Source organism: Hordeum vulgare, chromosome 2H, assembly GCF_904849725.1.
Source record: "Hordeum vulgare subsp. vulgare chromosome 2H, MorexV3_pseudomolecules_assembly, whole genome shotgun sequence".
NCBI classification, from domain to species: domain Eukaryota; kingdom Viridiplantae; phylum Streptophyta; class Magnoliopsida; order Poales; family Poaceae; genus Hordeum; species Hordeum vulgare.
This window is the reverse complement of record NC_058519.1, coordinates 437,738,085-437,764,289: the sequence shown is the minus strand read 5'-3', so window position 1 is coordinate 437,764,289 and position 26,205 is coordinate 437,738,085. Positions and strand designations below refer to the sequence as shown.

Here is a 26,205-nt window from a genome sequence, read left to right as displayed (position 1 = left end):
CATGGTTCGACCTCCCAGCTATCCCACCTCCCCACGTAAAGAAAATCGGCGATCCTACCTCCCCACGTAAAGAAAATCAGCAATCCCCACGTAAATAAAAAAAGGACAGAAAAACCCACCGTCCCGTCGCTCCCACTCCCACCAACCGACCAACCGCTCTCTCCCTCTCTCTTTTCCCACTCCCGATCCAGAGATCTACATGTCCACCACCGGACTCCCCTTCACATCCACGGCCGCCGCGTTCCCCTGCAACCCACTCTCCTTCCCGCTCCTCCCTCCCAGATGCACTCCATCATCTCCTATGCCTCCCACGCCGACGGCTGCCACCAATTCCTTCCTTCACCTCCCCTTCTCGTGGCCCGTCCACCACCGGATCCGGTCATCGCAGGTCGCCCAACGTCGAGGACCACGTCGGTGACTCCACCGTCCATCTCACCTCGCCTCCGCAGTTATCCCTTACGGCAGGAGTGCGACGTCCCACGGCGACCTGACCATCCTCCTGGATCTCATCTCACCAGGGGATGGAGCGAGCAGGGCAAAAGGATGAGAACAGGACGCGTCCGACGGCGACCTGACCGTCCTCCTTGATCTCGACGGCAACCCCCTGGAGGCCGCCCGCCCGCCCGGTTCTCCTATGCCTCCCACGCCGACGGGTGTCACCAATTCCTTCCTTCACCTCCCCTTCTCCTGGCCCATCCACCACCGGATCCGGTCATCGCAGGTCGCCCAACGTCGAGGACCACGTCGGCGACTCCACCGTCCATCTCATCTCGCCTCCGCAGTTATCCCTTACGGCAGGAGTGCGACGTCCCACGGCGACCTGACCATCCTCCTGGATCTCATCTCACCAGGGGATGGAGCGAGCAGGGCAAAAGGATGACAGGAGGACGCGTCCGACGGCGACCTGACCGTCCTCCTCGATCTCGATGGCAACCCCCTGGAGGCCGCCCGCCCGCCCGGTTGCATCATGATGGCCCCAGAGATCCACGGTTTTACCACAAAGCCGACGGTCCTCTCCATCCCCAGCCCGTGCGCCGACGAGGAGGTCCTGACCCTCACCGGATCTCGTCGTCCCCGTGGATAAGTGTTGTCCCGACACAACCGCTGTCTTCCTCTGCTCCTACGTTGTCGCTGGTAAAGGCCTTCTCCCCAAATTAGAATACTGTCTATGATTTGCTGAGGCTTGCGAATCTAGAAGAAGATTTGTCTATGATCTGTGGCAGTACGATTCAGGAAGTTCGGTTGCCTAACTTGATCAGATGCTTCCATGGTTCTTGCCTCGATCATAACGGAGCAGAGGAGGTTGTCTCGAAATTTTAGGAGTGTGGTTAAATGTTGTCTGGTTGTTCCAGCATTACGAGTTACTTCCTTCCCAAATTATTTACTAATTTTCCTTTTGATCACTACAAGAAAAATGCTCAATTATGACCAAAATTAATGACGACGGTTTAATTGGTCATTGATCCATGACCAAAATTTTGAAATTAGTCATGGGAAGTCTAAGAGGGTCCAAAGCCCATAATGTTATGACCTTTTGTGTCCATTAGGTCATAATACTATTGCACAAATTGGTCATTAAGTGCAACTGATTGAAAAAAAAGAGAAAGAGTGATAGAGGTGTGTTGGATGAGGGGAGGGTTTTGAAGCGTTGGATGTAGGAGGAGTGGATGGCAAGTATCTGTTTCAGGGGAGTGATCCGTGGCCTCACATGTGATAGGTTGGCTGCCCAAAGTGAAAAGAAACGAGAAAAAAAGTGAAAGACAATCTCTCTCTTGGCGATCTCCATCATGCCAGGAACGACTCACTATACGACAAATCTTCAAGGAGGCGAGAAACATTACAACACACTAGTCATCTAAAGCTCCATACTAAATAATTTCAACATTTTATTTAGTTTCATACTGTATTTATATTGAATTCGGTTTCTAGATATATTTTTTTACGGTTTTAATAACCTTAAAAAACATAGGCCTAAGTTGGATCGGGAACGACATTACTTTAACGGTTTTACTTATCTGGACCAATGCGTGATCGGCGTGACACGGTGTCTCTACGGTCGGATCTAGAAGAGATGGATGACTATGATCGACCGGATGGGGCCAATCCGTCGAAACAATACATCGACCAATGAAAAAACTTATTTCTTTGATATGCGTGTGACGATGGCCCTTGCGAAAAATCAAACAACCAGACTAAAAAGTCCTTTCCTTCCCGCCGTTGAGGCTGAGGGGGCACGAGTATTTTGATTTTGGCGGACCCGCAGAGGAGTTCAAACGAAATATTTTCACTTCTGACCCACCTAATAATGAATCAAGGAAATGGCCCAAAGAGACGAGCCTATCCCCTCCTCACTTTCTCTCGATCCGTCCAGGCAAGAAACCTAGCCGCCGGCGCTCCTTCCGCCGCCGCCTCCACCCACCCCTGCTTCCGCCGCCGCCTCCACCCACCCTGCTTCCGACGCCGCCTCCACCCATCCCCTCCTCACTTTCTATCGATCCATCGAAGGAGAGGCTCCCGCGGATCCAAGAGGCTGACCCTCAACGGCGTCAACCTCGACGGCACGCGCTCCCACTCGGGGGATGCCCGGCTAGATGCTTGATGCGTCAACATCAACGTCAACGTCGACGGCAACGGGAGAGGAGGAGTCTGCTCGCTCGGGGGACGACGACGACGACCCATCTCCTCCTCACCGACGAAATCGCCTACCACTCGACTCCTGAGGTAACCACGCTATGGATTTTCTTTCTTGCGGTTCGTGATATCTTGGTGATTTGTCCTAGGCAAGTAGCTAGCTTGGGGATGGCTGGCTGGCCCAAATTTCCTATGGTTGGATTTGTGATTTGTCCTAGGCAAGTCATTTGTAGGAACATATTTTTACAGGAACATATCTTGGTGATTTGTCCTAGGCAAGTCATTTGCAGGAACATATTTTTACAAGTTTCAGATGTTCTAGATTTGCTCTAGTGATGGGTTTGATGTTTGAGTATCACTGTAGGAAAAAGGGAGATCATCGTGGAATCAAGGGTTGTCTTTGCGGTCAGAGGACAAATGCTGGTCGAATAATCAAAGAAAGCTATGGCACTGTAAAGCAACAACATACATTCACTGTGAGTTCCTTCGTTGAGTTATAATATTGTAAGGAAATCATCTTCATATACTGTTTTTAACCATCAGCAATGTAGGTTGAGATTTTCTGGAGTAAAGGCTACAATCGATAGCCTCCCCTTCATCCTCTCCTCATAAAGGGCGGAAACCTTTACAAGGATAAGACCGTGAGACAGGTTTGTTCTCTAGTAAGGTTCATTTTCAGTGGGAAAAGAGGACCTTACAATTAAACTGGTACTGATAGATTTTCTACCTTCATAGCCATGGCCTCATGAACAGGAAAGAAGCAGAGTCCTACAAGAAAAACATGCAAGAGGGTTCCAGGCACGTAAGTCAAGGGAGATCAGGATACATGAGAAAGAGATTGACAAGATGAGGAGATTTAATAGGTACTTCTTGGTGTATGGGAAAAATAATATAATTTTGTGTGTGGTTTGTTTGCATCTTGGCTAGTAGCAGTGTCTGAAATACTAGTAGCGTGTCACCCACCTAAGGGCTAAAGTGGTAAAGTATTTTATTTTTTAAACTAGGGAAAACCGTACAGTTTTCAGACCATCTTATCCTGAGTTTGGAATTTATAGCAAGCCCAAACCTATTTATAGAAAGCATTTGAACAGTGGAATCAGCTTGTGGTTTGAAATAAGCAAGTAGATAAATGACACACTTTTGAGATTCTGCTCGAGAAGGTAGCTACATCCGTGCTGACTACTCCATCATTTTCTTTTCTTTCTAAGGCAGGCAAGCGCATCATCTTGGTCGATTTGTTGATAATCGGGCAGTGGATGCCTTGCCATTGTGTTCCTGGATTTCGTCTCGTAGGTGCATAATTGGTTTGGTATCTGATGAATCCTCGGTTTAGAGTGCCCATATGGTGCATGTGTTCTAAGAAATAGCCATGTTTCCTTGGAGCACCGCTGTTTTGAATGAGTTTGACTGTCCCCTGCTACTGAAAAGTACCATGTTCACCCATTTAAACTTATAATTGAACCAAGTTGCTGCTACGGTATTAGGTTGACCATCCTATCATTGTGAATCTGCTCTGTTGCAGAAGAAGGCATACTATGATACTGGGAAGGGTGACACCCTAATCAGAAGCACAAATCATCTAAGCTCAAGTAACGGTGATCTGAATGCAGAATATCATTGACTTGTTGATAGGGAGTGTAATGTTTTGTTAGTTGAGTTAGTCGAAACACTGCCATCGGGGATGATCATACCTTGAACTGATCAAAATTTGAACCTTTCAATCACCTGATATTGCTAAAGGACACAAATGTGACTTTTCTTAAACTGGAATCATCCTCATCAAATTATGAATTTTCACTTGAGTGCAGTTGTTGAGGGCGTCTATGGGGAAGGCTTGAGAACATTCTCTAAGTGCAGTCCAGAACACTTGTGAGACATGATAGAAACTACCCAGAAATTCAGGATGCAGGATCACATTTCCTTTTTCCAATTCATGGTACATTTGTAGCACTTTCGTCAACCCCATGAAAGCACTACATACACCTACAGTAGACTGAACTTTTCAGGTTTGGTCCCCATATTTTTTCACTATGCTTCAGGCACACCCACTTCATATTTCTGTTGTGTTATCTCTGCGTGATGTTATATCACTCACCTACTTAGGAGGTGTGACAATGGCACGCCCCAGCCACTAGTCTAGAGAATAATCAGATTGTGGCTTTCAAAAAGTGGCACCATTTGGATGGAATCTCTGAATCGGTTCAGAGACACCCACTTCATATTTCTGTTGTGTTACTTTTGGGCTACAGATATTCTTGTACTATACATCCTTAACATCTTATTTCTAAATCTTTCCTAGCACCTTAGCTGGTCATGTATTTTCACTCTAGATTTTTGTGTATGCACCATGTAATGGTACGACTTTAAAAATGATTTTGGACAACCAGCATGTTTCTCTCCATTACTCTCAAATATTTCATGTCTTGTGTTTCTGTTCATTGATGTGACCATTTAAGTCTAATTGCTGAGTGTAAAACCTTGATTTTTCTTCCAGGATGGTCTCAAGCACTCAGAAGAAGTGGAGGGCGGAAGAAGCATCGTTTCTCATCGTATGAATTAAGAAGCCACATAGTTATTCATAGAAAAAAGGACACATCTAGTTACATACAAAGGAAGTCTACGGTACATAGTAATAGTAGCTAATAGACCAGAATGTACTAAGCTTTTTGTTTCTATATTTATACATGCTTGAGCTGAAGCTTGACCGATGCATGCCAAATTTTACTGGTTAAAGTTTGCCATGTCTATCCCTGATTTCTTATACAGGTACTGAGACAGGGCTGCAGTAAATAAATATTAGCTTTATTTTGTGGGGTTTTGTTTGTTTGGAACAAAATATTCTAGAAGCCTAGAATGCATGATCATCTCATTCAGGAATGTCTACTTTCTACCCAATGTCGGTTGCATGCAAGACTTAAACACACCCTGGAATTGTGATATCTGATAATATTTTCTTTTGGATCCAGTTCGATGTTCATTGGATCGTATCCCTATGGTTTGGTTTGGTTTGTTAAGATTGCAACCTAGTTTAGTTTGACAAGCTTATGCTCATGATCCAAGGAGACTACATACATGGTACCAGTGAAATATGGTGCACACTGGGTCTTTCCATTGTTGTAGTCTGGCGAACAAACTAGTACTTTCAAGTAATCATAATTTTGCTAACATTGATTATGTTACACATTATAGGTACATTTAAGCTAACCCTGTAATTCACAGAAGATTACCCCAACAAGCCACCAACTGTTCGGTTTGTCTCAAGGATGTTCCACCCAAACAGTATGCCCTCTTTATGACTTTCAATCAATCACTCGATTGCTTCTTGAAATGACTAAACTGTTCTCAGAGATTGAAGCCTTGAAGGTCTGTTGGAAATTGGTTTAATATTTTCTATTATCTGTCAAGTTTATGCAGATGGAAGCATCTGCTTGGATATCCTACAGAACCAGTGGAGCCCTATATATGATGTTGCAGCAATATTGACCTCTATCCAGGTATTCTTTAGGCCATCTCTTACTGTGATTAGACTAATTTGCTAGCTTTATTGGTTGTTGTTCACTTCATTACACAATGCAACCATTGGCACCTACCAACTACTCCCAAGTTTGCACTATCCGTATTGCTGTCATCAGAAGTAAAACATGTTTCATTTTTACAATAGTTTAGAGGAAACAAGAACGGTGCTCGCCTATAGATTGACATGAGTTGGACAGTACTGTCACTGAGGCCAGATTCATATTTTATTGACAACTTTTATTGTGTAAAAAATTCATGGTCTGGCTGAACAACATCAGTAGTACTAGAAGAATGATGTTCTTTGGGAGTTGAGGAAAGAACATCAGTCTTTGCTGCACTGAGCGAGTATAGCCAGCCATGCAAACGACAAATTGGTAGACACAGAACATATTTACATAGCGTTGACACCTTAATCTTGCATCTATGTAACATAAGATGAGAGAAATTATATAACTTTTACGCCAATTCATGACTTTATGTAACAGACGATGAGAGATATTGTATGGATTAATTATTAGCTTAATAGTAAGAGCATATATAAGGAGCTAGTCCAACACGTACATATTCCATCAGAACTTACGACATTCGCCAAGTCGACCACATATTCTCTTGATAAATAGATATGATGTGTAAGCTTGCACCATATAGTAAACTGCACATACATGCAAACATATGCGTAGTCAGAGCTCAATACACTACCACTGTTGGAGGATGAAATAATTCTTATTTATTTATTACTTGTACATTATAATATTTGATTATTTTGTATGCTTTTTTATGTTTGATTATTTGATTTACCAGGATGATCTAAAGCACCCAGAAGAAGTAGATGATAGGACAGGAGGAGGGAATAAAATGCTTCGTTTATCATTGATGTTATGTGTGATCAACAAAAACTTGTGCTTCTCATCCAATCTTTCTCGAACTATGTTGATGTGTGATACGCACTTGTTGGGCCCTTTTGCTGTACACGTGCACTTGTAGAACTATTTTGTTGCGCACTTGTTGGGCCTTGAACATTTATGTGTGAGGAGTCGATGGATGATGTATTATAATTCATGTGTTGTGCTACTGAAATGAAATGTATAGAACTAATTTCCAATCTTGTTCTTGTTTTCTAATGGGCCTATCCTGAGATATACATGCTTTTGGCAAAATAATGCATCAGCCTAAACAATTTAGACATTTTTATAATAAAATAGTATTGGTGGAGGCCCATGTAGGCTATATTATTGAATTGGGCTGTGAAATTTATGATGATTCCATTTGGTCACTAGCAATGCCATGTCAGCACAGCCACGTCAGATCCTACGTGGCTCACACAAATGGGTAATGACCAAACCAAAATTTTGGTCAATAGAAATCTATGACCAAAATTTTAGAAAGATCAAGTTTGTTCATTCTTGACGGCCAACTGTTGACCTTGTAAATTTGGTCAAAAAAAGGTCAATAAACAACAACAAAGGTACGCACAGAATCTGGAATATTCCGAGTTGTCCTTAAGGCAGAACCAAGGTTTGATGAGGCCCCATGGCCTACTCTCTCTGCTGAAGCCAATGACTTCGTAAAAAGGTTGCTTAATAAGGATTACCACAAGAGGATGACTACCTCACAAGCTCTCAGTAAGAAATATATTTGTTTGGCGCTGCTGTACAGTAATGTCCTCCTTAGGAAGACTATCCTTCTGCATAATGATGCTTAACTGTTTACTTGTGCAATGGTACCTACAGGTCACCCATTGATCCGAGATGCACAACAAGTGAAGATTCCTTTAGATATGATAACCTACAAGCTTATGAGAGCTTATATCAGTTCATCTTCATTGCAGAAGTCTGCTTGAGGGTATACACTATGCACTTGAAACAAACTTAAGAAAACAAATCATATAGGATTATATGCATATTATTTGTTACAAAATTGTTCTACAATATGCAATCCAATATTAACAATACCCTAATTTTTGCCCTTTGTTACTTTTCTGGGTAGCAACAACCTCAGCTTCAGCAACATATCAAGGAGCAACACTGCATTGCCGTGGAATTGCAGGGCCGCGGCGTAGCGGAGGCATGTCTGCAGGGTCGTTTAGCAGTCGAGAAAGTGCAAGGTTGCCGTCACGCCATTCGACTTCGGGAGCGCCAAGGAGCCGTCTCCACCGACAAGCCCGATGGCCTTATATGGCCACCATCATCTTGGTCAAGCGGGTAGTAGGCCCTAAAACTCCGGGAGAGACGTGCCATGTCATCATCTACCATGGCGGCAATGTGCCATACTGGGCGGGGCAGAGCTATGGGATTATTCCTTCGGTAAGCGTCTAGACATTTCCACCATTCCCAGTTTTCCTCTCTTAGAATGCTGAACAAGGAACTCTTGGTGTTATTAAATAGGAGGATAAACATATCAAGTTCTCACGTACTGAAAGAAATTATGTTCCAAACTATACAAATTTATTTGAGTTTACTGAAACAAGGGACTCTTTGTGTTACTAAATGAAAGGATAAACATACCAAATTATGTTGTACTGAATGAAATTATGTCTGAAGTTATAGACATTGATTTCAGTATGCTACTTGACTTTATTCATAGGAGAATTACTTTAGATTAGCTCAAGTACCGAATATATATTCATTACATCTGCTATCGTCCTTGATTTCACCATCTATATTCATCACTCACTAAACCCATTGGGTATATATCAGGGAGAGAACCGAAAGACGCGTGGAAACCCACACAATGCATGTGTGTATTCGATTGCATCTACTAGGTATAAGGGTTCATTTGATAGAAATACCGCCAGTTTATGTGTTTGGCATGCTGTTTATTCTGATCCTGAAACTAGCAAGGACGACCCCTCAAAGAGTTGTGTCTGCAGTAATTTATTATGCAAATCAAAGCTTGGGGACAAGGTTCACCTCACAGGTTAGTTGATTCCTTTTAGAATGATTTGAAGACTTTCCTGTGTGTTGGAAGTGTTATATGAGTGCCTCTATCTTACTTTAGAAGGACCAAGTTTTCTCAGTTACATTTTCCTGAAGTTCATTTGCGCTAAACTATCTAGTTTTGAATCATTCTAAAAAAAGGCGTTAGTACATTGTAACCATTGTTTGAAAACATTAAGAAGGAGTGGAGTTTTTCACAGGCCACTCGTGTACAGTGTACATTCTGACTAAGATCAAATTATTACGCACTAACTAGTGAAATAACATTTTGTGTATCCAAGAGCCTCTTACAGTATGGCTATCGCTGAAACTAATATGGGTATCTTCTTTCTGTCCTGCTGCCAACTAGATATTTTATACCAGTTTTTCATACTTGATCATTATTTTTGTATAAAGTCCTGATTGGCTTCCATCCACCCCACGTAGGACGTCTCTGGTTTCCGGCTATCTGCAATGCCAAGAGGTGACTTTAGAGTTCTTCTAGGCTTGCACGGGAATGGCATCGGGTGCCGTGCGGTGCTCGGGGGAGCCATTCTTGTGCTCGCCAAGCTCCTTTCTTCCTCCAGTGATCCAGACCCAGTTCCAGGACAAGCAGCAACATCAAGGTCCGCCCCTCTCTCTCTCTCTTGATTTCCTCTCCCAATCCCTGATGCATGTATGGGATTTCCTCTCCTTAGCAGCTATGCATCTCTGATGTGATGGGTTGGGTTGCAGGTCCTGATGGAGGAGGAGAAGAACCAAGGGCCATCAATAAATCCACCAAAGGTACCCTCTTCCCCACCAAATCTATCATCTACCCACCCTAGAAATGAGAATGGGTGCTGCATCATTCGAATTTAAACCAGTTTGAGTCCCAACTAATGCGAAATAGTGACCCCTTTTTTCTTCACACCTTTCGGGCCGCTATTTGGTTAAATGAAGTTTACCTGTTTGACCGTTTTCATTTGATTACAAATGCATATAAGGACGAAGCGCAAGACAGACAGATGCAGCCACCATGAAACATTTTTTAGCTTATGTTTTCCTTTTTTTTTATTCTATAGTTATTGGTTGTCAACTCCATGGACGAAGCGCAAGACAAACAGATGCAGCCACCATGAAACACTAATCCTATTTAACTAAGGGTAAGCTCCATTTTCTAGCAGCATTGTACTGCTAGATTTGAGTGACGGTTAATTAATAGCAAATCTTTTTTTGTATACTGTATGATTTTGTTGGTATAGTCGGTGCTCCCTTGATCAAATGTAGGATCACCAAAGTGTCAAGATATATTTTTCCTGGATAGAGGTAACCGAAAGGTCTGAGTTCATTTTATCTTGAGGGGAATCTTGAGCATTGTCTGAATTCTTGCTCTCATCTAGCTGGCCAATCAACGAATTACTTTTTAGTATGTGCCATTCAGTTGGACAAAACTTACAGATCAAACAAGGACGCTAGCAAGCTCCATTAACTGGAACCATGCCTCAAGCAGCAAGGTTCTTACACCCCTCTACATCTTTCTTGTTTCTTTTATACATCCTTGTCTGAAGTGACCTGCTGTTGTTGTATAAACAAAAGTGAACTGCTAATTCCTGAATAAACTTGACTTGCTTGCAGATTCTTGTATGGGAAGAAGAAAGGTATAATTAACCATGTGCATTGACTGTTGTTTGGATGTCGATGGACGTCACCAATTAAAGGAGGATTCACCGAGACATTGTGGAGGTGACGCACTCGCCGGCGAGGAGCTCCAGGTCAAGACAGCAGCGGCTGACGAGCAGAGTCCACTCATGGAGCAGCGGCGAGGAGTTCCATGTTTGTGACATAAATTTCTATTATGCAGAACTATAGGAATTACCTTAGAATAATCTTCACAATCTGATGTTAGTTCATGATAAATAATGAATTACCTGTACGAGAGGATAGGGCTAGCTTTTAGTAACTTAGTTAAAAATTGCTGTGTGATTTCAAGGCTCCTACTACCACTGGTTTTTCCTTACACAACCTTTTCTCTCAAATGCTAGATAGGAAGCTTTGAGGAAAGCTTGATATTTATGTCAATATGCAAGATTTTGTAGCTAATGATTATTTACCCCTGTTTGCATGATGTTATTAAGTGATTATATTTCCTTTTATGTCTTTTCCATGTTTAAGAACTGTAGATATTTACTATGAGATGATGCCGTTGTGCATAATTTAAATGTTTGACCCAAGACAGGGCCAAATAATGCTAGCTTCTTAATGCGTGGGAGGAGATATCTAATAGAGTATACTAATTTTTTTAGGGAAAGAGTATATAATTTAAGAACAATTTACATGTGTGTGACATAGAACCTCTTAACATTGGTTAGCGTATGGTTGCCAAGTTCTTTCTTTGTTCATCTCAGATTTAGCATCTTGATGCTTCATATGGAAATTTGGTTCTCAACTTCTTTTGCACAAGTCACATTCTTATGTATGAAAGAACTATGTATTGTTCCAGTCTCGGAAAATGTTGCCAGATGTATCATTTACATTGGTCATTCAATTTCAATTTCAGTGCAATGTCATGAAATTGGAGTTCACCAGCATCTGGCTCCCAGTTTATATATGTTATTTAGGATGCTTAATGGTTGATGAAGCAGATGGTGTTCTGGAAATCCAGGCTCCCAATTTTGGTCGCAATACCGTAGTAAAGCTATTGAACGAACATGGTTCATTATTACAAAGTTTACTTAATACAACTTCAGTTAGAAATGTAAGCAAGGTGCATGCCCAGATATGAGAAGAGGAACACATAGTTGATCTTATCGAGATCTATTTCCATTACTCTGAAAAATGAATATATTTTATTTTTTGTTCTTTGCATTAGCTGCTTAGAGTGTAAGTATTTTTTGGACAAAACGCAAAGGACTTGCATTTATTGCATTGAAAAGGTGGAGTTTTGGTACAATCCTCCTAGGAGGTCAAGTACAAGTGGAAAAACATTGAAACTAAGAGCATCTCCATCAGCCGCGCTAAACAAGCGCAGTGCTGCAAATTTACCCATTTTAGCACGCGGCAATCGGCAGAGTGTCTCCTGCGGGCGTGCAATAACGGCGCGCGCGACATATAAAGTTGGGCGCGCGGTCTGAATCGCCATCGCGTGCTGCATATTCGGGGCGTCCGCTTCTGCGCACGGCACACACGAGCGCTCGCGCCGCACTCTCTCCCACCCCGCCACCTTCGCCGTGCACGCGTCGGCGCTGGCGAACTGACCCGATGGACGCGCGTCGGCTCCCCCCTCACCCCATCCTACAGCCGCGAACCCTCCGCCGCCGCCGCAAACCCTAGCGTTGGGAGCGTTGGCACATCAAGGGGCTGGTTCCCTTCCACTCTTGGCGGCATGGGTGCACCTCCAGGCGCCGGTGTGCCACCTTCCCACGATCTTGGTAACACCTTCCGAGCTTCACGTGATGAGGATGCGACGCGCAACAATGGAGAGGAGGAGGAAGAATCGTCTTCGGCGGAGTCGGATGAATCGGAGGAAGATGAGGATGAAGACGAGGATGGAGACGAGGGTTGATTGTTGTGCCTTTCGTTTGGGTCATGAACTTGGTTTGCATTTTGCACTTCGTTGAATGATGTTTGTGATTCAAATTATATGCCATGTGTTTTGTGTTGAATAAAATGTGTGAAATTTCTGTCCAAATTGCAAGAAATGTGAGGCGCCGACTACTCGCGCGCGTTGCATTTTAGCGCGCTGCTCGAGCTACATGCCCGCGCTACATTTCAGCGTTGCAGCTGGAGCCAGCGCTGCGTGCCGCGCCAAACCTGGCTATGGGCGCGCTATAAATCGGTTTTTTGGGCGCCGGGCGAAGCGCGCCTGTTGGAGATGCTATGCACATCCCATGTGGATGACAGGATGACGCAGAGGCCGCGTGCACCGGCTCTTAACCACTGTTCGGCCTCTTCCTTGATCTTGGATACCAAGACATGAACCAGGGCTGGGCGCCATCAGAGATGCATTCATTACGCTGTTTCCATATCATCCATGTCAACAATAGGGCAATGGAAGCAAGGCCTTTACGCATCAATGTCGGCGTGTTTTGCCTGGCCTGTAGCCACCAACCCATGAGGGAGTCTTCGTGACTTGGTCCTGCGGTGGTCATCCGCAGCCATGAGAGGATTTCGTATCAAGTTTTCCTCGCAAAGGGGCATTCCATCAGGAGGTAGCGCATCGTCCTGGGGACTTAGTCGCAGAGTGAGCATCGTAGCTATTGTTGGAGATTTCGCTACCCACGCGGTCACCCAACACCTGTCCTGGTTGGCCAATCATTGGAAGAACTTCACTCGTGGCGGCGCCCAATTCTTCGAGAAGGTGTAAGTATTTTGCACTAGCATTAGGTTGTTATCACTGTATTAGCAGAATTTGTACCTCCTTTTTACTTTTGGAAGTGCTATTCAGTCCAACAAGGAGAATAAAATGCTAGAGTAAAAGCAAATCTTTAAATTAGAAATCACATATTTTCATGTGCAACACAGTTCTGAATCAGAATAACTGATTGTGTGCCTGTGTACCAGTTTTAGATTAGAGTGAAAGAAAATCTTTAGATTAGAATGTGCAAATTTCGAATTTTCAGGTACTCTGGATTCGTGCGATTTTTTCGCTAGAGTATCTCTACTATTAAAGTAGGATGTGCCGTCGTGATGGTTCAACCTCGCTTATGGTTCGACCTCCCAGCACGATCCCCATCCCTCGTACGACATGGGCCACATCATTCCACCCCCACCCCCACGTACGACATGGCCTAGAAAACAGCCCCACAATTCCATCCCCCACACACGTCTCCTCCTTCCCAACTCCCAAGCCCCCCCCCCCCACCCCCCTGGTTCCCCCTCCAACGCCGCCTCCCTCGTCTCCGGCGATGGCGTTGGCCCCCACCCCGACGGATCAGCCCAATCCCAAGGCCCCCACGCCTCCACCTCCTCCGCCCCCGCCGTCGTCTCAAGCCCAAACCATGGAGGAGAAGCCGAGCCTCTCGTCAGCGTTGTTCGCCGGCACCCGCTTCGACCGCAAGCGCTTCACGGGGGACTTCGCGCGGTTCCGGACGGGCGCGCGGCCCGCTGCCCCCGCCCCCGCGGCCCCCGACGCGGCGGCGCCGGGACCGGAGAAGAAGCGGAAGCGCAAGAGCAAGAGCAAGGCCAACGCGAAGAAGATCAAGAGGAAGAAAAAGCGCGCCGACGGGGCCGCCTCCGCGCCCGGTGAGGCTTCGGTTCCTGCTTGCTTGGTTCTTTGAGCTGCTGTGCTGGTGGTTTGATTTCCACTGGATTTGTTGGTCTGCAGATGTTGTGGAGGGGTTCAGCATGTTCAAGGGGGCGGAGGCGAAGGAGGCGGTTGAGGAGCCTGTGGAGGTGGTGGTTAGGGAGGGCGAGGACGAGGCCGTCGTGAGGCGTCGGAAGGAGGCAGCAGCGCAACAGCCTCTACATCTACAACATCCGCTATAAATGAATTTCATTTGGAGGATACTCTAGCAGATTAAATCCCGCAAGCAACCTCGGCTCAGCGAAACCTGCAAGAAACAAACACCGGGCGGGCGGCAGGCAGGCGATCTTGGGAAGCGCGATGGCGGCCAAGGGGACGACCGAGATGGAGGTGGGCGGTGACGGCGTCGCCGTCATCACCATCTGCAACCCGCCAGTCAACTCCCTCTCCATCGATGGTAATAGTACCGTACCGGCAGCACCCATCCTCGTCTTCGATCCCATCCCAGATTGCTCTGCCTGTTTTCTCTTCTCTTTTCTGTTGAATTCTCCTTTGTGCTTGATGGGGGGGGGGGGGGGGGGGGGGAGCGTGATTCGCTGCCAAGAACTGTGTCGCTAGGCTTAATTTTGCCTCCGTGATTCAAGATTGGGGGGCTTGTGTGTTGTTGGTGCAACTTTCCGGTGGAGGCGCACACGCACAGCCACAGACACAGGTAATCAACGCCGGCCGGCGAGATTCCAGGTCGGAGAGAGAGAGACACACACACATACATACACAGCTAAAACAAGGATTTGCTCCTTCAACATTGGGGATTTTTTTTCTCCCAGCTCACTCTGCTTTGCTGGGTAGAGGAACTTAGTAGCAGCTCAGCGCTTTACAGAATCAGAAATTTAGTTGTGCGCTTGTGTGCGTTGCTTTTTGCGTGATCTAACTGCCGCTTATAGTCAAAACTGTTCTTGTCACCTGCTAGGATGCTGTTACAACAACTATGCAACAGGTAACAATTCAAATTGACTGTTTCGCCAATTCTTTGAAGCAAAATCACATGGCATTCTACAAACCATCTGTGGCTGATGACCACAGGTTTATGCACCGAACAATTGGCCGACATTAGCGCAAGTTGTTCTCCTCCTAACATAAGCATTCGTAGGATAGTTAGCTGGAATGTAATTAGAAGCTATTGCCTCTGAAGATTATATAAAATATTATTGACAAATCTTTTGGTGATGTTAGTCTTCACCATGACTTCTTCTTTCTTTCAGTACTGCTAAGCTTAAAGGAAAGCTATGAAGAAGCTCTTCAGAGGAAGGATGTCAAAGCTATTGTTGTTACAGGTATTTGTCAGTTCTTTTTTCTAGGCAACTGAGGGCGCAGCCTGACCCACCTTCTCCATGCCCGGGCGCGCTAGCTGTCCCCATGTCTGTGCATTTGAAGAACCAAACATAAAGTGAAGTGGCTCTTAAACCATGCACTTTCCTGTTAGTTTTGTACTTCAGCACAGAAACTGCTTAATGTAATATTTGTGGTTTTTTAAACACCCAGAAATATATTAGGGCTCATCACTTGTCAACTTGTTGTGTCAAACTAGCTTGCAGGCTCTATGCACACTAAAACAACCATACTTCTCATAATACGAGATGGGTACTGCATCCGCATCATGGATGTTTTGTTTGTGATCCCTAATTTATTTAAATATGAATGATATGGACTCCACTGTTGCTTTGTATCTTTTCTGTCATATGCTTACCCCCAATATGAACTAGATTTTCAATGTGATGACCCATATGCATAATTTATAGGAACGCAGCGACTCCCACGTCTTGTTGGACTGACAAAGTCACTTGAAATGGTGTTGGTAAATACTGCTTTGGAGCCTGTTTTCTTTTCTGTGACTTAACTGGTTTAAATTCAACCACTTCACCTAACTAAACAACCCATTTGCATCAGCTATCCAAGCCAATTAAGGGCGAAGAGGCACACCAACTGGGTCTTGTTGATGCCTTGGTTTCTCCTAATGATTTGGTGAATACTGCTCGTCGTTTGGCTTTAGATATCTGTGAGCTCAGAAAGCCATGGATCAAAAGCCTTTACAAGACCCACAAACTAGAACCCCTTGGTGGAGATTCTCAAGTTTGCAAGGGCTCAAGCTCGAAAGCAGGCTGCAAATCTTGAACACCCACTTATTTGTAGCGATGTCATTGAAGAAGGTATAGTTTCAGGACCTCGAGCTGGGCTCTGGAAGGTACTTGATGCTATTACTGCTACTTTATTTAATTTTCCTGTTATGAATACAGAATTTTGGATTCACTTCTGTAATGTACATGCAGGAAGCAAACGCATTCCAAGGCCTTCTTTTCTCAGATACATGTAAAAGCTTACTTCAGGTATTCTTCTCTCAGCTTGCAACATCAAAGGTATGAAGGACATTTTTTCTAATTGTTACTATCAAATTACACCATGTCTTAATCCTCTAAAATATGCGACAGGTTCCTGGTGCTACAGACTTGGGTTTGATGCCTAGGAAAATAATGAAAGTCGCCATTCTAGGTGGTGTGCTTATGGGTTCTGGAATTGCTACCGCAATGATACTGAGTAACTATCCTGTGCTGCTGAAAGAAGTAAATGAGCAATTTCTGAATGCTGGAATTGACAGGATCAAAGGTACTACAAATAGGATTCAGCCTCTCCATATCTTACTTTTTCTGGGAATCTCTTACGCTGCATCTTTGTAAATTTTTTTATTTCACTGGTTCGCTCCACCAACCAATTTGCAGAGTCGTGTGAGGAAAGAAAAAATGACAGAGGAGAGATACGAGAAGGCATTGTCTCTTCTCAGTGGTGCCCTTGGTTATGAAAAGTTCAAAGAAGTGGACTTAGTTATCGAGGCAAGTATTAAACCTTATTAATGACCTGGAATTAATTATAGTTAGCTATTTATGCTTAACTCTGTTATTTCTCACAATTGCAGGCGGTTATTGAGAATGTGAAGTTGAAGCAGCAAACATTTGCGGACTTGGAGAAGTACTGCCCTTCCCATTGCATCCTTGCTACCAACACATCTACAATTGATCTTAATCTAATTGGAGAGAAAACAAAGTCCCAAGACCGTATTGTTGGTGCACACTTCTTTTGGTAATGCAGCGTATATTGATTGATGTACAGTAATTCTGGATGTACATCCATTAATTGATTGCACTACGTATGCAGTCCTGCGCATGTGATGCCACTCCTGGAAATAGTTCGTACCCAGCACACTTCAGCACAGGTTGTTGTTGACTTGCTGGATGTCGGGAAGAGGATCAAGAAGACACCAATAGTGGTTGGGAATTGCACTGGTTTCGCAGTCAACAGGATGTTCTTTCCTTACACCCAGTCAGCACTCCTGCTTGTTGATTATGTTATGAATGTTTACAAGATTGATCGTGCATGTACCAAATTTGGAATGCCCATGGGTCCATTCAGGTCAGATAAACAATTCTGTATCGTTTTCCTGAATATATATACGCTCCTACGACATTCTTAACATTTTGTATGATAGTTTCTGAGTGATGCCAGATGGACTCAGTCTAGCTGCTAACTATTTTATGTATATATATGCAGGCTTGCTGATCTTGTTGGTTTTGGTGTTGCTGTGGCTACTGGTATGCAGTACCTTGAAAATTTTCTGGACAGAGTCTACAAGTCCATGCTAATCCCTATTATGATGGAGGACAAAAGAGCAGGTAAAATTTATCAAACAACACCAGTATATCATGCATATTTGTTCTTTTGCAGTTAATGTTTGTACATTGTACTGGTTTCTGAAATGTGTTACCATGATTGACCAACCATTCATGTAGGCGAAGGCAGTCGGAAGGTATTTTACAAGTACGAGGATAAGAGGAAGGCAACTCCTGATCCTGAAATTATGACGTATATTCAGAAATCTAGGAGCATGGCAGGAGTCACTCCAGACGCTGAGGTTTGGTTTGGTTCATCTTTTGATTTTTGGCTAATATCTGTTGTATTTTCTTGCAAAATAAACAAGTTGCTCTAGTGCTAAAACTTCCTGCATAAACATGTCAGTTGATGAAGCTAAGTGACAAGGACATAGTTGAGATGGTGTTCTTCCCGGTCATAAACGAAGCGTGTCGTGTCCTTGATGAGGGCATTGCAGTAAAGGCGTCGGATCTTGACATCGCCTCAATCTTTGGCATGGGATTCCCACCTTACAGGTGCCTCTCACTATGAACCCTACAGGTCCTATTGTAGAGATTTACTAGCAACTACTTACTTGCCTGTGGTGTAAAATATTGCAGGGGAGGGGTCATGTTGTGGGGAGATTCCATCGGTGCAAAATACATCCACGAAAAGTTGCAGCTGTGGGCGAAGCGGTACGACAGCTTCTTCGAGCCTTGCTCCTACCTCGCCGAAAGAGCGGCGAAAGGGATTCCTCTGGTGAGCACGAGTGCCATTTCGTTTCAGCTGAAAACTTTAATGCCCATTTTCCCCACTAAAGTGTCGTAGTTTCTATTTGTTTCAGCCAGAATGAGAGCCAATTTTAGATCGCCAATTAATTCTTGTTCTGATATAGTGAAATGTGATACATTTGTATAATGTTGCTTTTCATGTGCAGAGTGCACCGGCAGCAAGTCAGGTCAAGGCACGACTATAGATGGTGGTAGGTCCGGTGTTTCTGTCAGCTGAAGGAATTATGTCACCGAGTAATAATGCACGATGAAGGTGGTGATTAGTGGAAGGAGCTGAATAATAATAACAACACGTGAGCTGTATATTAGGACGCACAGGAAAACGTAATCAATTGTGGTTGGACCCTTGAATGAGGTTTATGTAATATGTGCAATTGATTTTTACTATTTTTTTGTTACACCCCGAATCCGTCCTGAAACAGTGTGAATGTCTAAACCTGAATTTCTGGAACAGAGTGTGCTCAATGTGCTGGTATGCTGAATCTGAACTACACAACCTGAACCTGAACTCCCTTTTTCTTAGTCATTCTCGCAAAGCTTTATCCATCCAGCCATGATGTTTATACAGGAACTAACGTAGGATCAGAAGTATGGCCTAAACAGACATGGCGGCCAATACCAAGAGAGAGAGATTTGCGACGAGGTTGTGAGCTTCAGAATTAAAGTTTCTAAGCTCATGAGTAAAGCTACATGAAGAACATATCCCTTTGCATTGAGACCTAGCCAGTTTTCTCTTGACCTGACCTTTTTGGCCGATCAATGCAGCTCCAGTCAGAAGGTGGAGCGTGATTATGAATGTGAAGCCGCAGAACATACCCCCACCGTCTTTATTTACTTTACATATTAGTTTTTCCACAAGAGTTTGATCAAGTTTATAGAAACAACATGAACATTTACAATAACAAATCTAATGGTACTGATTTAACATTGTACCATGTTAATAACTTTTTCTATAAAGTCGATCAAAGTTCATAAAATTTAATTGAAGGCAAAGCTAAATAGATCTATACCTAATAATAAAGCGGCTATTGCTTCCGTCGAAAAACCCACCGCGGCATTTTTATAAAAAAGCCCCTGTATTTTTTGTTATTCAACCCGCGCTCCATCATTCATCTGCAACGCAAAAGGAAAAAATGATTCGCTGCAAAAATTATACCCGTACGCATCGCCTCCTCCCGTCGACCCTGGGGCACCCTGGCCTGTGCCCGTCGCCACACCACTCGCCGCCGCGGCCGACCTCAACCGCCACCGCTGCCGATCTCAACCCACCCGCCTCCACGGCCGTACCTCTCCCCGCTCACTGCCCCCATTGCGGCGCTCGAGCGCATCACGTCGACCCTGGTCCACCCTGGCCTGTGCCCAGGCCGCTGCCACACCAATCGTCGCCGCGGCCGACCTCAACCACCACTGCTGTCGATCTCAACCCACCCGCCTCCCCGGCCGTACCTCTGCCCGCTTGCTGCCCCCGTTTCGGCGCTCGAGCACAACTTCCGATCAAATCAACGCGACAACTACAGTGACTGGGGATGATGCGTCTGCTCGATGCAGAACGGCGGTGGCGCGCGGATAAGGCATGGCGGAGCGAAGTACTTGCAGGTGGAGGCGGGCCTTCATGGCTCACACGGGGAACTCCGAGGTTATGGCGCGGCAACGGCGACTCCTTATGGCCAGATAGAGGCGCCTAACCCTTTCTCCCCTCATCGTATCCCCTCCTCCGGCAGGAACTCATCATCTGATGAGATCCCCTTCCCATGCCTCCAGCCGTGTGCCAAGCATGTGGTATTTTTTTTTCTTACGCTGCAACGCACGGGCCCTTTTGCTAGTGTTGTCAATATTAAAATAAACATGACAATCAAAATACTCATACATGATAATTACTCCATGCATTGTTTAGTATCATATAACTAAACTAAAATTGATAATTTTCATCATGCTCATGCAAATATAAATTGGCACATATTCCTAATTTGGTTTCACTACGAGCATATATTCTATGCCTTGATAGTAATAATACAAATAAAGAAAATCATCGTGCTTCACTCGGTTATGCTACGCGTGGTCATATCACTACACGCTGATAGTAATAATACGAGTGAAGTGAAACTTAATCAAAATACCCATGTCACTAGTCCCTCATATAAAACTAGTGTACCAACATAAGTGTTAGAATCATATTATACCGTTAAAGTGCATATGCATATATGCAATGGAAATGTGACACACTTATAAATTGACATATGCTTCGAGTTTGGTTACACCACAAATATATACTCAGTACTTTACTGGTGATAATACAAGCAATAATAAATTACTAAACTCCTCTTGGTGAGGCTACACATGGGCACAATGTTGATACATGATGATAGTACTAATACAAGTGAAACCAAACTTTATAAAATATTCTCATAAATCTGAAATCTAAGATCACATAAATATTTAACTAGTTCTATATGATATAGTTAAGAACTAGTATGGTTAAGGTGCATGGAGGCAATCAACTTTCATGTCAAAAAGATAATCCCATATAAATTGAAATCAAATCATGAGCTCTATATACAAATGCATGTATAAAACCAGCTTATATGTTATAAGATAACCTCATATAGATCAATATTAAACCATGCACTCCCCTCATATAGGTGCATATGCCCATAAAATTAAATGATAACTAGGATCATAGCCTATGTTACTTGCACTAAACATCACTTAGTGCATCATCAATTTCCATATAGCCTCCTCATATGTGGTTTCACAAAATATATCTGTTATCATAAAGTGAACACATATTCCCTAAATTCCACGCATTCATACAGGAATCGAATGCACGATAAAATTAACTCGTAAAAAGAGTTATCCCCTATATTGCATATATGCCCATTAGCCAGGCTAGCTAACCATTAAATAGATCTTTGTATTAAAATATGCGATGGTTAAAGAGCTAGGCATGCACGTGCTATATGAACGAGCATTGTCAAATTATAAATGTTATGCAACACATATATTAGCATGGACGAACTTCAAGGCTTTCTGAGTACGCCAACATCGATGACAGCGAGGAGGATTTTGTTTCTACATTTTCTAGTTTTCTTTTATTTCTAAATTTTGTAGTACCCATAGGTTGTAATGCTATGTAATAGATATATGTTGGAATTCTTAATAAGGGGTTTTCTCCAAGGAGATGTAATTAACAGATCTTTTATGTAAATGTAAGAGTTGTGGAAATAAAGAACCTGCAATGTTTGATCTTCTTTTTATTGTATGCATTTATATTATGCGTTTTAAATATGTTCACTTTGTATCAATGACGTGGACGCGTGTTCTCACGCTTTGCCATTTTCCCGTCATCATGACCGTTGTCCAGTGTTCCACTCTTGGATCCCTTTGAAACCTTTCGGCCATACTTATGGCAAGGTTGACATATGGTCTTGTGCGCAATATCGCATACATAATAGAGCCTATGGCTGAAGCATAGGGAATGGCACTCATCTTCTCTCTATCCTCTATAGATGCTGGGCATTGAGTCTTAGTCAAATTCACACCTTGTAGGATAGGCAAAAAACCCTTCTTGGACGGATCCATTTTGAACTTCTTCAAAACCTTATCAAGGTATGTGCTTTGTGAAAGTTCAATTAAGCATCTCGATCTATCTCTATAGATCTTTATGCCTAATATGTAAGAAACTTTTTCGAGGTCTTTCATTGAAAAACTGTTGTTCAAATATATCTTTATGCTTTCCAAAAGTTCTATTTTGTTTCCAATCAACAATATGTCATCCACATATAATATTAGAAACACTATAGAGCTCCCACTCACTTTCTTGTAAATACAAGCTTCTCCATAAACTTGTATAAACCCAAACACTTTGATCACCTCATCAAAGCAAAGATTCCAACTCCGAGATGCTTGCACCAGTCCATGAATCGATGGCTCGACCTTGCATACTTTGTCAGCATTCTCTAGATCGTCAAAACCTTCTGGTCGCATCATATACAACTCTTCCTTAGGAAACCATTAAGGAACGTTGTTTTGACATCCATCTGCGAGATTCCATAATCGAGAAATGCAGTTATTGCTAACATGATTCTGACGGACTTAAGCATCCCTACGGGTGAGGAAGTGTCATCATAGTCAACTCCTTGAACTTGTGTAAACCCATTTGCAACAAGTCAAGATTTATAGACAGCTGCTACGGCGACAGAGATCTTCTGTCGTCTCTTGAGCTTGCATTGGTTTTTCCCTTGAAGAGGAAAGGGCGATGCAACACAGGAGCAGTAAGTATTTCCCTCAGTTTGACAACCAAGGTATCAATCTAGTAGGAGAATCTCGTCAAGTCCAGAGTACCTGCACAAACACAAAAGAGCTTGCACCCAACGCTATAAAGGGGTTGTCAATCCCTTCAAGATTGATTGCAAAGTGAGATCTGAAGGCGGAAAGTGCAACGAAGTAAAAGTGTAAGGCTGAAAATATGATGTGAAGTAGCCCCGGGGGCCATAGTGTTCACTAGAAGCTTCTCTCAAAATAGCAAATATCATGGTGGGTGAACAAATTACTGTCGAGCAATTGATAGAACCGCGCAAAGTCATGACGATATCTAAGGCAATGATCATACATATAGGCATCACGTCCGAGACAAGTAGACCGATACTTTCTGCATCTACTACTATTACTCCACACATCGACCGCTATCCAGCATGCATCTAGTGTATTGATTTCATGACGAACAGAGTAACGCCTTAAGCAAGATGACATGATGTAGAGGGATAAACTCAAACCAATGATGAAAACCCCATCTTTTTACCCTTGATGGCAACAACATGATGCGTGCCTCGCTACCCCTTCTGTCACTGGGTGAGGTCACCGCATGGTATGAACCCAAAATCAAGCACTTCTCCCATTGCAAGAATCATAGATCAAGCTGGCCAAACAAAACCCACAACTCGAAGAGAATTACAAGGATATGAAATCATGCATAAGAGATATCAGAAGAAACTCAAATAAGATTTATAGATAATCTGATCATAAATCCACAATTCATCAGATCTCGACAAACACACCGCAAAAGAAGATTACATCGGATAGATCTCCATGAAGATCATGGAGAACTTTGTATTGAAGATCCAAGAGAGAGAAGAAGCCATCTAGCTACTAGCTATGGACCCGTAGATCTGTGGTGAACTACTCACGCATCGTCGAAGAGGTCATGGTGTTGATGAATAAGCCCTCCGTATCTGAATCCCCCCTCCGGCAGGGCACCAGAACGTGCCCCAGATGGGATCTTGCGGAGACACAAGCTTGCGGCGGCGGAAAAGTACTTTCGATGATCTCTTGATTTTTTCTAGGACTTTAGGGAATATATAGGTGGAAAACCTACGGCATAGGTGGCCCAGGGAGCGCACAAGCCTGGGAGGCGCGGGCCTACCAAGCCGCGGCTAGGGGGCTTGTGGGGTCCCTGCTGGCCCCCTGCCCTGATTCTCAGGTTTCCCAATCTTCTTCTGTTTCGAAAAAAATCTTTTTGGAAGTTTCGTTCCGTTTGGACACCGTTTAAAATCCTCGTGTGAAAGGGGTCAAAACATGGAAAAAACAGGAACTGGCACTTGGCACTGAGTTAATAAGTTAGTCCCAAAAAAGATATAAAAGGCATAAAAAACATCCAAAGTTTTACAAGATAATAGCATGAAACCATCAAAAATTATATATACGTTGGAGACGTATCAACAGCGACGTTACCTTCCGTGTTCGTCTTCCACTTAAAGATCCATTTGTTCTGAATAGCCTTTCGAACTTGAGCTAGTACTTCCAAATTCCACACTTAGTTTTCATACATGGGTCCTATCTCGGATTTCCTAGCCTCTAGCCATTCGTTGGAATCCAGGCCCACCATCGCTTCTCCATAGCTCGTAGGTTCATCGTTGTCCAACAACATGACCTCTAAGACAGGATTACTGTACAACTCAGGAGCAATACGCATCCTTGTCGACCTACGAGGTTTGGTAGTAACTTGATCTGAAGCTTCATGATCACCATTATTAGCTTCCTCTTCAACTTGTGTAGGCGCCACATAAACATTTCATGTGCCCTGATACTCTTTGGTTGAAGTGACGGTTCAATAACCTCATCAAGTTCCACCACCCTCCCACTCAATTCTTTTGGGAGAAACTCTTTCTTGAGAAAGGACCCGTTCTTAGCAACAAACACTTTGCCATCGGATCTGAGATAGAAGTAATACCCAACTTTTCCTTTGGGTATCCTATGAAGATGCACTTATCCACTTTGGGTTCGAGCTTATCAGGCTGAAGCATTTTGACCTATGCATCACAACCCCAAACTTTAAGAAATGACAGCTTAGGTTTCTTGCTAAACCATAATGCATACGACGTCGTCTCAAAGGATTTAGATGGTGCCCTATTTAAAGTGAATGCGGTTGTCTCTAATGCATAACCCCAAAACAATAGTGGCAAATCGGTAAGAGACATCATAGAAAGCACCATATCTAATAAGGTAAGATTACGATGTTCGGACACACCATTACGCTATAGTGTTCCACATGGCGTGAGCTATGAAACAATTCCATACTGTATTAAGTTCATGCCAAACTCATGACTCAGATATTCTCCTCCTCGATCAGATGATAGGAATTTAATCTTCTTATTACGATGATTCTCAACTTCACTCTGAACCTGCTTAAACTTTTCAAATGTTTCAGAGTTGTGTTTCATCAAGTAAATATAACCATATCTACTCAAATCATCGGTGAAGGTGAGAAAATAACGATATCCACCACGTGCCTCAACACTTATTGGACCGCACACATCAGTATGTATGATTTCCAACAAGTCACTTGCCCGTTCCATTGTACCGGATAACAGGATTTTGGTCATCTTACCCATGAGGCATGGTTCGCATGTGTCATGTGATTCAAAATCAAGTGACTACAAAAGTCCATTATCATGGAGTTTCTTCATGTATTTTACGCCAATATGACCTAAGCGGCAGTGCCACAAGAGAGTGGTACTATCATTATTCACTCTACATCTTTCGAAATTAATGTTATAAATATGTGTATCATTACTATCGAGATTCAACAAGAATAATACATTCACATTGGGTGCATGACCATAAAAGATATTACTCAAATAAATAGAACAACCATTATTCTCCGATTTAAATGAGTAACCGTCTCACATTAAACAATATCCACATATACTGTTCATGCTCAAAGCAGGCACCAAATAACAATTATTTAGGTTCATAACTAATCTCGGTGGTAATCAAAGAGAGATCATGCCGAGGAAAGAACATCAAACTTGGAACCATTTCCCACGTGCATCGTCACTTCATCCTTTGCCACTCTCTGTTTATTTCGTAGTTCCTGTTTCGAGTTACAAATTTGAGCAACTAAACCGGTATCAAATACCCAGGAACTACTAGGAGAGCTAGTAAGGTACACATG

The 26,205-nt window shown here is 43.4% G+C and overlaps 1 long non-coding RNA gene and 1 pseudogene across 3 annotated transcripts; both read left to right on the top strand.

Moving 5' to 3' along the window:
• Positions 1-2,357: 2,357 nt before the first annotated feature.
• Positions 2,358-7,172, top strand: LOC123430216. 2 transcript variants are annotated; one of them, XR_006622891.1, is made up of 7 exons: positions 2,358-2,721; positions 2,996-3,107; positions 3,183-3,281; positions 3,367-3,494; positions 5,126-5,910; positions 6,037-6,125; positions 6,949-7,172. It is a non-coding gene; the product is annotated as an uncharacterized LOC123430216 (long non-coding RNA). The 2 variants fall into 2 exon arrangements; XR_006622890.1 differs by lacking the exon at positions 6,949-7,172 and having other exon boundaries at positions 6,037-6,176.
• Positions 7,173-13,866: 6,694 nt separating this feature from the next.
• On the top strand, positions 13,867-19,206 carry LOC123426561 (annotated as a pseudogene). Its single transcript, XR_006622274.1, has 15 exons — positions 13,867-14,285; positions 14,368-14,743; positions 15,549-15,620; positions 16,086-16,141; positions 16,234-16,528; positions 16,614-16,700; positions 16,773-16,947; positions 17,050-17,171; positions 17,255-17,418; positions 17,494-17,748; positions 17,887-18,008; positions 18,126-18,247; positions 18,352-18,500; positions 18,585-18,723; positions 18,902-19,206. The product of XR_006622274.1 is annotated as a glyoxysomal fatty acid beta-oxidation multifunctional protein MFP-a-like (transcript).
• Positions 19,207-26,205: the final 6,999 nt, after the last annotated feature.